Source organism: Octopus sinensis, linkage group LG3, assembly GCF_006345805.1.
Source record: "Octopus sinensis linkage group LG3, ASM634580v1, whole genome shotgun sequence".
Classification (NCBI taxonomy): Eukaryota; Metazoa; Mollusca; class Cephalopoda; order Octopoda; family Octopodidae; genus Octopus; species Octopus sinensis.
The window spans coordinates 55,061,302-55,071,301 of NC_042999.1; positions in this window are offsets into that span (position 1 = coordinate 55,061,302).

A 10,000-nucleotide genomic window follows, 5' to 3' on the forward strand; every position below is an offset into this window, starting at 1 on the left:
TTATTATTATTATATTATTATTATTATTATTATTATTATTATTATTATTATTATTATTATTATTATTACGCTAGTGTTTCCTAATTCAGGTAGCAGGTATTTTACCTCGAGGTTTGGTGACATGTCTTCTCAAATCTCTTAAAAGTCTTCCTTTGGATTCTTGTAAAATTCTGGATGATACTTGATAATAATAATAATAGTCATGATGGGTATATTGGGCTTCGTATATTTTACCCCAGTGTCACTTTGATGGCATGAACTGCTCTCTCACTCAGTAATAATATAATAATAATAATAATAATAATAATAATAATAATAATAATAATAATAATAATAATAATAATAATAATTATTATTATTATTATTATTATTATTATTATTATTATTGCTTAAGGTGGCGGCAGGGCGAAATGCTTTGCATTATTTCGTCTGCCGTGGTCGATTTTGCCTTTCATCCTTTCGGGGTCGATAAATTAAGTACCAGTTACGCACTGGGGTCGATGTAACCGACTTAATCCCTTTGTTTGTTCTTGTTTGTCCTCTCTGTGTTTAGCCCCTTGTGGGTGGTAAAGGAATAGATATTTCGTTCTGCCGTTACGTTCTGAGTTCAATTTCCGTCGAGGTCGACTTTGCCTTTCATCCTTTCGGGGTCGATAAATTAAGTACCAGTTGCGTACTGGGGTCGATGTAATCAACTTGTTCCCCCCCCCCCACAAAATTTGAGGTTTTGTGCTTCCAGTCGAAAGGATTATTACTATTAATATTTGTTTGGATATTGCTTTGTACAAGTTGACTCCAAGTCTCACTCAGAAAACTCAAGAGACAACAAGCTAGAATTTCTTGTTGGTGTTATGACTAGGGTGCCATAATTTTGGATTTGCACTGAGTAACGTGTAAGAGCAGTGTTTGCCAAACTCTTTCGGTTAGCAACGCACTTTTTAAACACATAATTTAGCGACATACAGTGGCCCAGCAACAAAATTTGCTAACGGGGTGCAAACCCAGGTCTTAATTTTTTTATGAAAAATGTGGATTTTTCCAATGTTAACATTAAAACAAATGCAGGTATAATAATAATTTTTATTATTATGAGGGTCGGCTGAAATGTTCAAAATCTGAGCAAGACACTCTCAATGGAATGTGACCAAATGAAGTTCATTTTCTAACATAGTTCCTCTTACTGTCCACACACTTCCATTAGTAGTTGCAGTGCTTGGGTCGCACTGGTGAAGAAGCTTTTTGTTGATCAAAATGGTCATCAACAACAGATAAGATGTTCTCATCATAGTGATACTGGTGTTCATCTGAGTGTTTCTCTATGTTGGGAAACAGATGATAACCAGAAGGAACCACTAACATAGAGAGGATGATCATCCAGTTCAAAGCCAGTCACATACAGCAGCCATTGAAACCAAGGACTTGTGTGCTGAAGCATTGTCCTAATGAAACAAGACCCCATTCATCAGTTTTTCTGGGTGTTTGGTCTTGATAACCTTTCATAACTGCCTTAGGAAGTTGGAATTGAAATTTTCCATTGATGGTGTGATCATTTTGAAGATAGCCAATAAACACAATATTTTTTGCATTAATGCATAGTTTATATAATAATGTGAAGTATATTTTGCATATTAAAATGTTTAATTTTGGAAATGTATCAAGCAGATCTAAAATAAGCAGTAAAAATACAAATTGCAAATATTTCAGTGTGGGACACTACATGACAAAAACATGACAAAAACTTGCAAAAAAAGGAAGAAAATAATGGTGCTTGTGTTCCATAGGTACAATGAGAAGGCTCGGGAGAAGGATAGAGAGATGGGATGGAGGAAAGGAAGTTAGAAGGAAAGAAAAGAATGAAAAGTGAAAAAATAAACTGGGGATCTGAAGTGAGTACTAGGCAAGAAATTGACCCCTGTGCCGGTGGCACGTAAAAACATCACCTACTACACTCTCAGAGTGGTTGGCGTTAGGAAGGGCATCCAGCTGTAGAAACACTGCCAGATCAGACTGGAGCCTGGTGCAGCCTCCTGGCTTCCCAGGCCCCAGTCGAACCATTCAACATATTCCAGCCTTTTTGACAATCTTAGATATGTGGTTTGTCCAATGCAGATTGTTGTTTACAATAATACCCAGAACATGTCTACCAGAAGACTTCTTGAGATTGGTGTTGCTGAGGGAGTATGTAAAAGCTGGATTTTTCCTCCCAAAATACATGGTGACACACTTGTCTACAGATAGCTTGAGTTGCCAGTCAGAAGTCCACTGCTGCATTGTATCCAGATCTGATTGCAGGATAGGATCTGTTCTTTTTATTTCAAGGTACAGCTTGGTATCATCTGCATATTTCAACACTGAACTTTCCAAGAAGTTTTCGACCAAATTTCCCGGAAGTTAGAAAATCCTCGGAACTTTCCAGGAAGTTTTTGACCGAATTTCCAGGAAGTTAGACTACGACATATATCCACCAACGATTTTCTATATGAATGTGATTGTATATATTTCTCTTTGGTGTCGAGACTCAGCGCTTTCAGATATTTGCGGTAAATAAGACTTTTAACTGAAGGTATTTTACCAGTGAACATTCCTTGTAACCCTTCAATTTCTTCTATGACACCGGATGAGAAGATTAAAATTGTAAGCAGTAATATAAACTGCTCAGAACTAGGGTTTTCCCTAAAAATAAAACTAACTACCGGTTCCCTTGTCATGAATGTTCGTAGGATGCAGCCTATGAGTTTGCTGCATTTAAAGGTTTGTTTGATAATGTGGCCGATGGAAAATGCATCATTTGACATGATTACACCTAAGTCCTGTATGTCATTAGTGCTCTGAATCATTATGTTACCTTGTGTCAAATATTACGATTTGGGTGAATTCGTTTATAATGAAGAAGCTGAAATTTTGATATACTAATTTTCGTATTTTTTCTGGTTTAGCTCCTAGCCATCGATATTCTTGTGTAATTCATTCCCTGGTGTATACGACGTATTACAGGTAACTTAGAGAGAAATCCATTTGCAGTAATAGGTTGACTCCTACCATATAGGGAGTTAAAGAACCATTCTCCGACTTTTTCTGTGATACCAAGATTCCTTAAATTATGACAGATGATTCCATGATCAGTCTTGTCAAACGCCTTAACAATATCAAGCTTTTAACAGTCAATGATCAAGAGATTATTAGAGGTAGTGTTATGATGCTGTAAGAATTGTGACAGGCAACTTCGTTCAGTCCAAAACCTATACCGAGTGTCATCTAAGTTGTTTACCTCCAGGTATGTTATTATTTTTTGTCTTCGGACAAGGTATTAAATAATTTTAGACGTGTAAGACGTGAGGGAAACAGGTCTGTAATTTTTAGCTTCAGCACTGCTACCTCCTTTGTACCTATATAGGTTTTATTATAACTTCTTTCAATAGTCTCGGGAATATGGCAGTATCTAGCGACTTTTGAAATAGTACCTTTAATGATTTCATGAGGTGGTTTTTGCACGTTTTTTAACAATATAACTAGAATACTATTTGGTACAGATGCTGAGTTTGGGCCTAAATTATTAATAGCCGCAAATATATCAACTTCCATGATATTAATTTTAAGTTGTGTCTCTGCACTTGAGTTGTGGGATCAAAGAATTCGCTTGGATTATGTACAGGGCTGCGATACGGAACGAGAATGCGGCCTTCTGCCTGTTGAAACGAAAGTGTCAGGGATAGAGTTTGCGATCATGCCCACGAAGACCTCTATCCGGTGCAGGGGTGAAAATCTCCGAAAATGGTAGGTTTACATGTTCGTTGAAGATGTTGAAAGTCGGATGAGATCTCCCTGCATCCTCCGTCGTTTGAGTGAAGGCAATGCCAGCCGTCGGAGATGTTCCTCTTACGCAAGATTAGACTAGCCCGCGCCCATTCGGGTGGCCATGTACTGAACCCATTCCAGGTGCTGAATGTCTGGAGATATGGGTTTGAGGTATGCATGCAATATTCGAGGATGGGTCGAACTAGAGTGATATATACAGGCCAAAAGACGTCCATTGAAAGGTTAGCAAAGGATCGGTGGATGAGGAAAAGATTCCTTCTGGCTTTGTTCGCCGCCTCGATACCCTGCTGTGGTAGTTTGAAAGTAGTATTGATCATTATGCTGAGATCCTTTTCTTCAGTGACCATCTTAAGATGTTGATGTTTGTGGCCAATAGTCAAGGGAGAGTTTGGAGGTGAACCTATTGGCAAATGGCAGCATTTTGAGGCTTTCAAGTTCAGATTCCATTCTTCTGCCCAATTCCAAGCTCGGTTCAGGGACAATTGGAGTATGTCGTATTGATTCCTAGGTGAGACAAGTTTGACGTCGTCTGCAAATAGGAAAACTCTTCCATCAAGAAAATCTGGCAGGTCGTTGATATAGAGAAGGAAAAGTATTGGCCTCAGCACCGACCCCTGGGGAACGCCGCTGCATGCATTCGTCTCCGCGGAGAGATCTGCATTTATCTGCACCCAAAAGGTTCGATAGCTAAGGAAGGAAAAAATCCACAAAGTCACCAATGGATGAATCTTGAATGCTCGAAGTTTGCGCAAGAGAAGTCAGTGATTAACGGAGTCAAACGCCTTTGCCAAGTCCAAAACTACCACGCCCACCAAGTCTTTTTCATCCATGGTCCTTGTAATCCATTCTTCAAGATGGAAAAGATTTGTTAGGCAAGATTTTCAGGGTAGAAATGCATGCTGCGAGTCGGATATTTCTTTGTACCATATACAGATAATTGTATAATGCTTTGGTTGGAAATAGCTGTGGGAATGACCTGAACATTGTGAATAAAAACAAAGTCGAGTATGCTATTTTCCCCTAATTGGACAGGTAATAATTTGTTGTATGGGAAAGTCTTTTGTTGTATCGAGGAAAGGGTTCATATCCCTCCACTTCAGTTGCTTAGTTCCAGGCTGGATATAATCCTCGGATCAGCTAAGATTAGTAAAATTAAAGACCCCTGTTAAAAGCATATTATCCTGTGTGCTGGCCTCAGCTAGGGTTAGACTTATGAGTAAAAAAAAAGCACCTCTGAAGTGATATTCGTGGTTAACCGCATCAGGATGACAGTAGGTAATGCTTTTAATATCATTTCCTTTTTATATAAATTAGTCTGAAATTGTTGAATACAGTTCTTTGTAAATTAGGTAATTTCGGGGTTGGTCTGCAATCATTTATAGTTAAATGTTTCCTTTCAAAATCTTTTTTTTTTTTTTATTAAGCTGGATTAGTATTTCGAATGAGCAATAAGTATCAAAGCATTTAACAATGAGCATTAAATATCAAAGATAAAAATAAATCATTTTGTTCCCTAGTCAAACTTTAGACCTAACAACCGATATGACTGAAAGAATTTTTAAAGGGCTTTTATTTTTAGGCTGAGGTCAAACAGTCGAATCTATTCAACCATGTCGTCAGTCTTTAGCAACATCAACTTCAAAGAACTTGAGAGAGGTAACAGACTGAGAGAGGACAAGAACCTTCACACATTTTCAACATTGCAAGATTTTGGAGTTATTTTTGTCAGGATAGAGCTGTCTTCAAGAATCCAAGTAACGCTATGTATTGAAGAGTAGCCGTAGATGCTGGACATGTTGGTGTTCTTGTTGTTTGCTGCTACTGTTGTTGTTGTCACATACTTTTTTTATTTTCACGCTACTTTGCTTCAGAAGTTGGTTAGTCATAAATTTCCCTGGGAATTTTAAGCCCAGCTTCATCACTTATATTTATTTATTTTTGTTCTTTGTTTTTGCTTTGAAAGGAAATCTAGCTTCAAGCATCTTATACAGATAATGTTTTAGACACTATTTTCTGAAACTGGTAAAATTATGTAGGGGGTGCAAATTTTGATCTTGCACCACCTGAAAATTCCAAGGGGTGCATGTGCACCCGCTGCAACCTTTGTACCCGGGCCCTTGGCGACACACCAATTAAGTTTTATGCAAACTTAACGTTAATTATTTCAATATGATCTACCATCTATAAGCTGCTGATGCGTAAGGTAATTCTATTTGTGGCAGATGGCGAGAAAATCTTTCATTTATATTTCATAAATATATAATTTGTAAGCAAAATAACAAACATTTTCAAGAGAAACGTGAGTTATCATTTATCGATAATAATCTGTAAATATGTGCAAGAATTAATGAAGAAATAACTTTTTGTAACTTACTGTTTCAGTAAGATACACGAGCTTGCTTGATGGGGAAAATAGAGATTTTGGATATTAGGTGGAATAATAGATAATGACACTCGCATTTCACTATGAAGCCATTTCAAGTTTCCACGTTTCGATGTCTTTAAGTTTAGCATTGCTAAAAAAAAGATGCTTCGAAAATGTGTGTAGTAGGAAACGGCCCAAAAATTGTGTAAAGCGTTTTTAAAATTAGGTTTGGATGCTTCTTTGAAACGCGAATCCAAAAGTTCTGTAAGTTCCCCTCTTCATAAATCAATAACATACACCGATCGTTCTTGATTTCGGCCAGTTGTTGTTGTTGTTGTTGTTGTTGTTCTTCTTCTTCTTCTTCTTCTTCTTCTTCTTCTTCTTCTTCTTCTTCTTCTTCTTCTTCTTCTTCTTCTTCTTCTTCTTCTTCTTCTTCTTCTTCTTCTTCTTCTTCTTCTTCACGAGTTTTGAAAAACATTTCAAAATTCCATTCTTTTACTTTGCATTTTCAATTTGTTTATCTTGTGTCTCGTAGCCACAAATTTTATCAGCCGATGTTAAGATATTTTCTGCTTTTCCCTGCATACCTGTGTTAATTTTGTTCAAATATTCAAATATGTCCGAAAGATATGCCAATTTGGTGCGCCAAAGTTTGTCTTCAATCAGATCGTAGAATTCATTCCGTTGATTTTCTTCAAAAAATTTAAGCATCATTTCTCTCAATTCATATACACAACAAAGCACACGACCTTTTGAAAACCAACGAAGCATTGTGTGTAGCAGAAGTTTCTTGAAATTTTCTCCCATTTCTTTACAAATAATCTTGATTTAAGAGGTCTACTTTTAATGTAATTGACCATTTGAACCAATTCCTTTATAACCCTTCGTAAATCATCTCCAACAGTTTGCGCAATTAATTCTTCGTGATGCAAAAAAACAATGAGTAATCATAAAATTTGTATTCTCTTCATTTGCTAAAGTTGTAAAACCTTTTACTGAATCTGCCATTGAGGGTGCGCCATCTGTGCATATTCCTACACAGTTTAAATATAATAAATTATTTTCCTCCATGAAGGACGTTAGAGCTTGAAAACAGTCTTCACCTAGTTTTCTCGATGGAAGTTCTAGACAACACAAGAATAGCTCAATGATTCTGTCATTATAAATGAAACGTATGAAAACCATCAATTGTGATTCACCCACTGACATCTGTTGATTCGTATAACTGCAATACAAGCATCATGTTATTATCTTGAAAAATATCCTTCATTTGCTGTTTAATGTCTTCAGACATCTTGAATTCGTCTTCCAGTTGTGTTATCTGCCCGAAAGATTTTTATTAAGTTCTATCTCAAATTCAGGTCTAAACATTGTTCGAACAATCGCACAGCAAGATTCCTTTCAACATTACTACGTCGTTCCTTGTTTTCGACAATTATTTGAGCAACCAAGTAACTTGAACTTTGTCTGATGTCTTTATTCTCTTTGTGAACGTTGAAGCCTGCTTTGTTAAAAAAAAATTTTGAAAGTTCATTGAAGTATTCCACTGGTTTTGTTGACAAATTTCCGTGCCTAGTGCTGAAATGACGCATTGTTTGGTACCATACTTTCGTTTGCAAGTATATCCCCACAAACTAAACACGGAGGGCTAGGGTTGTTATCAACTCGGTGTTTTCTGCTTTGAAGACGTAATAAGACAGAAAAATACAGGAAGAAAAGAACAGAGGGAGCAATAATATTGACGAAGACGATTACAACAACAACAATAACAACGACAACAACAACAACAACAACAACAACAACAACAACAGTTCCTGGATCAAGATACTACTGTTTCAGAGCAGCACCAGTTGCAACTCTGAGGTTAATTCCGGAGATAGTAGAGAAAATGAAGTCTGTCATGGGTCGCAGGACAGATGGACTAATTAAACTGCTTGTGGTTATTGTTTGGCCGGAAGCGGGACTAGTTTATGAGAAGGGTAGCTTTCCTCAAGCTGAAATGGGTCGAGAAGAAGCTATTCCTGAAAGATCGGACAGGGGTGGCGAATGTCCATAACACCATCTTCATAATTTGCTGCTTGACAGTCGTATCTTGCCCCAATTCCCGTCTGACCAGATCGGAGTGTCTGCTTTTGTTTCCCAAGGTAGGGAAGCAATCCTGTAGTCAGGAGGTCTTTCTGCCACCAACTCCCAAGGAAGGCGGCCCTGCACGCCATGATTTTTGATGAACAAACATATTGTGTCACCTACAGACATTCTTAGATGGTGGACAGGTGTGGTATCCGTTCGTAAGGCTGGTTTTTGTTTTTCCGCAACAGGCATCTGGAATTTCCTTAATGCTTCTTTCCATTCGTGCAATATGTCCTGCAGTAGTTGCATTTAAGCAATATAGAGAACTAATGGTGGGAAGTAACAACGACATTGTCTGGAGAACTCTGGATGTCGATGAGGGTTTTCGAGTTAGGGACAAATATGAATAACTTGCAGAAATCCGGTACGGCTAATGTACGTTTTAGACATTCGAATTTCACATTCCCGCTCATCAAAGATACAACCTCGATGATCTCATTAATAGCATCAATAATAATATTCATTTCACAATGGATTGACTAGAGTGTGTGTGTGTGTGTGTGTGTGTTTGTACATATATGTGTAAGCGTGTGGTTATGCTTAATATGTATGTTTTCGTATATGAGTGTTGTGTGCATGATTGTGCGTCAGGGCGTGTAAATGCGAAACAAATTAACTGTCGGTCGATGCACACTACACGAGAAGACAAAACATCGACACACACACACGCGCGCAGCAAGAGAAAGAGAGAGAGAGAGAGGAGAGAGGGAGAGAGAGAAGGAGAGACAGAGGAAAAGGAAAGAGAGAGAGAGAGAGGACGATAAACAACCACCAACCACTATTCTTTTCATTCACCTTTTCTTTCAGATCACTTCTCTCTTCTCCTGCTGTGCCTCTTTGTATTTCGCTTACGTCTAAACACACACACACACATACACACGCACACACACACGCACGCACACACGAACACGCACACACATACACACACACACACACACACACCACACACACACACACACACACACACACAGAATCCTGTGTAGAACGTGACTTACACATACGAGTCATTGAACAATATGTGGGCTGTAGGTCTCACTCGTCGTTACACCTGCCTCGTATGAAAGCAAATTTATTAATAAATTCTTCCTACATAATTTAGTTTGTGCATGCTTGCCTCTATTGTGTGTGTATGTGTGTATGTATGTATGTATGTATGTATGTATGTATGTATATATATGTATGTATGTATGTATGTATGTATGCGTTTATGCATTATGTATGTATGTATGTCGTATGTATGTGTGTTATGTATTATGGCATGTATGTATAAATGTATATATGTATAAATGCATGTATGTATGTATATATGTATGTATGTATGTATGTGTGTATATGTATGTATGCATGTATGTGTGTATATGTATGTATGTATGTATGTATGTATGTATGTATGCATGCATGTATGTATGTATGTATGCATGTATGTATGTGTGTGTATGTATGTATGCATGTATGCATGTATGTATGAATGCATGTATGTATGTATATATGTATGTATGTGTGTGTGTATGTATGTATGTATGTATGTATGTATGTATGTATGTATGTTCGTAGCTGATAAACTTCCCGTAGATTTAGAAGGATAGAAACAGAATCTCTTTTGTAGCAGTCATAACTCTGCCAGCCCTTAAGGGATCGGTGGCCGGTATAAGTGCGTGAAACAGACAAGAAATATGTTTGACCAATTAC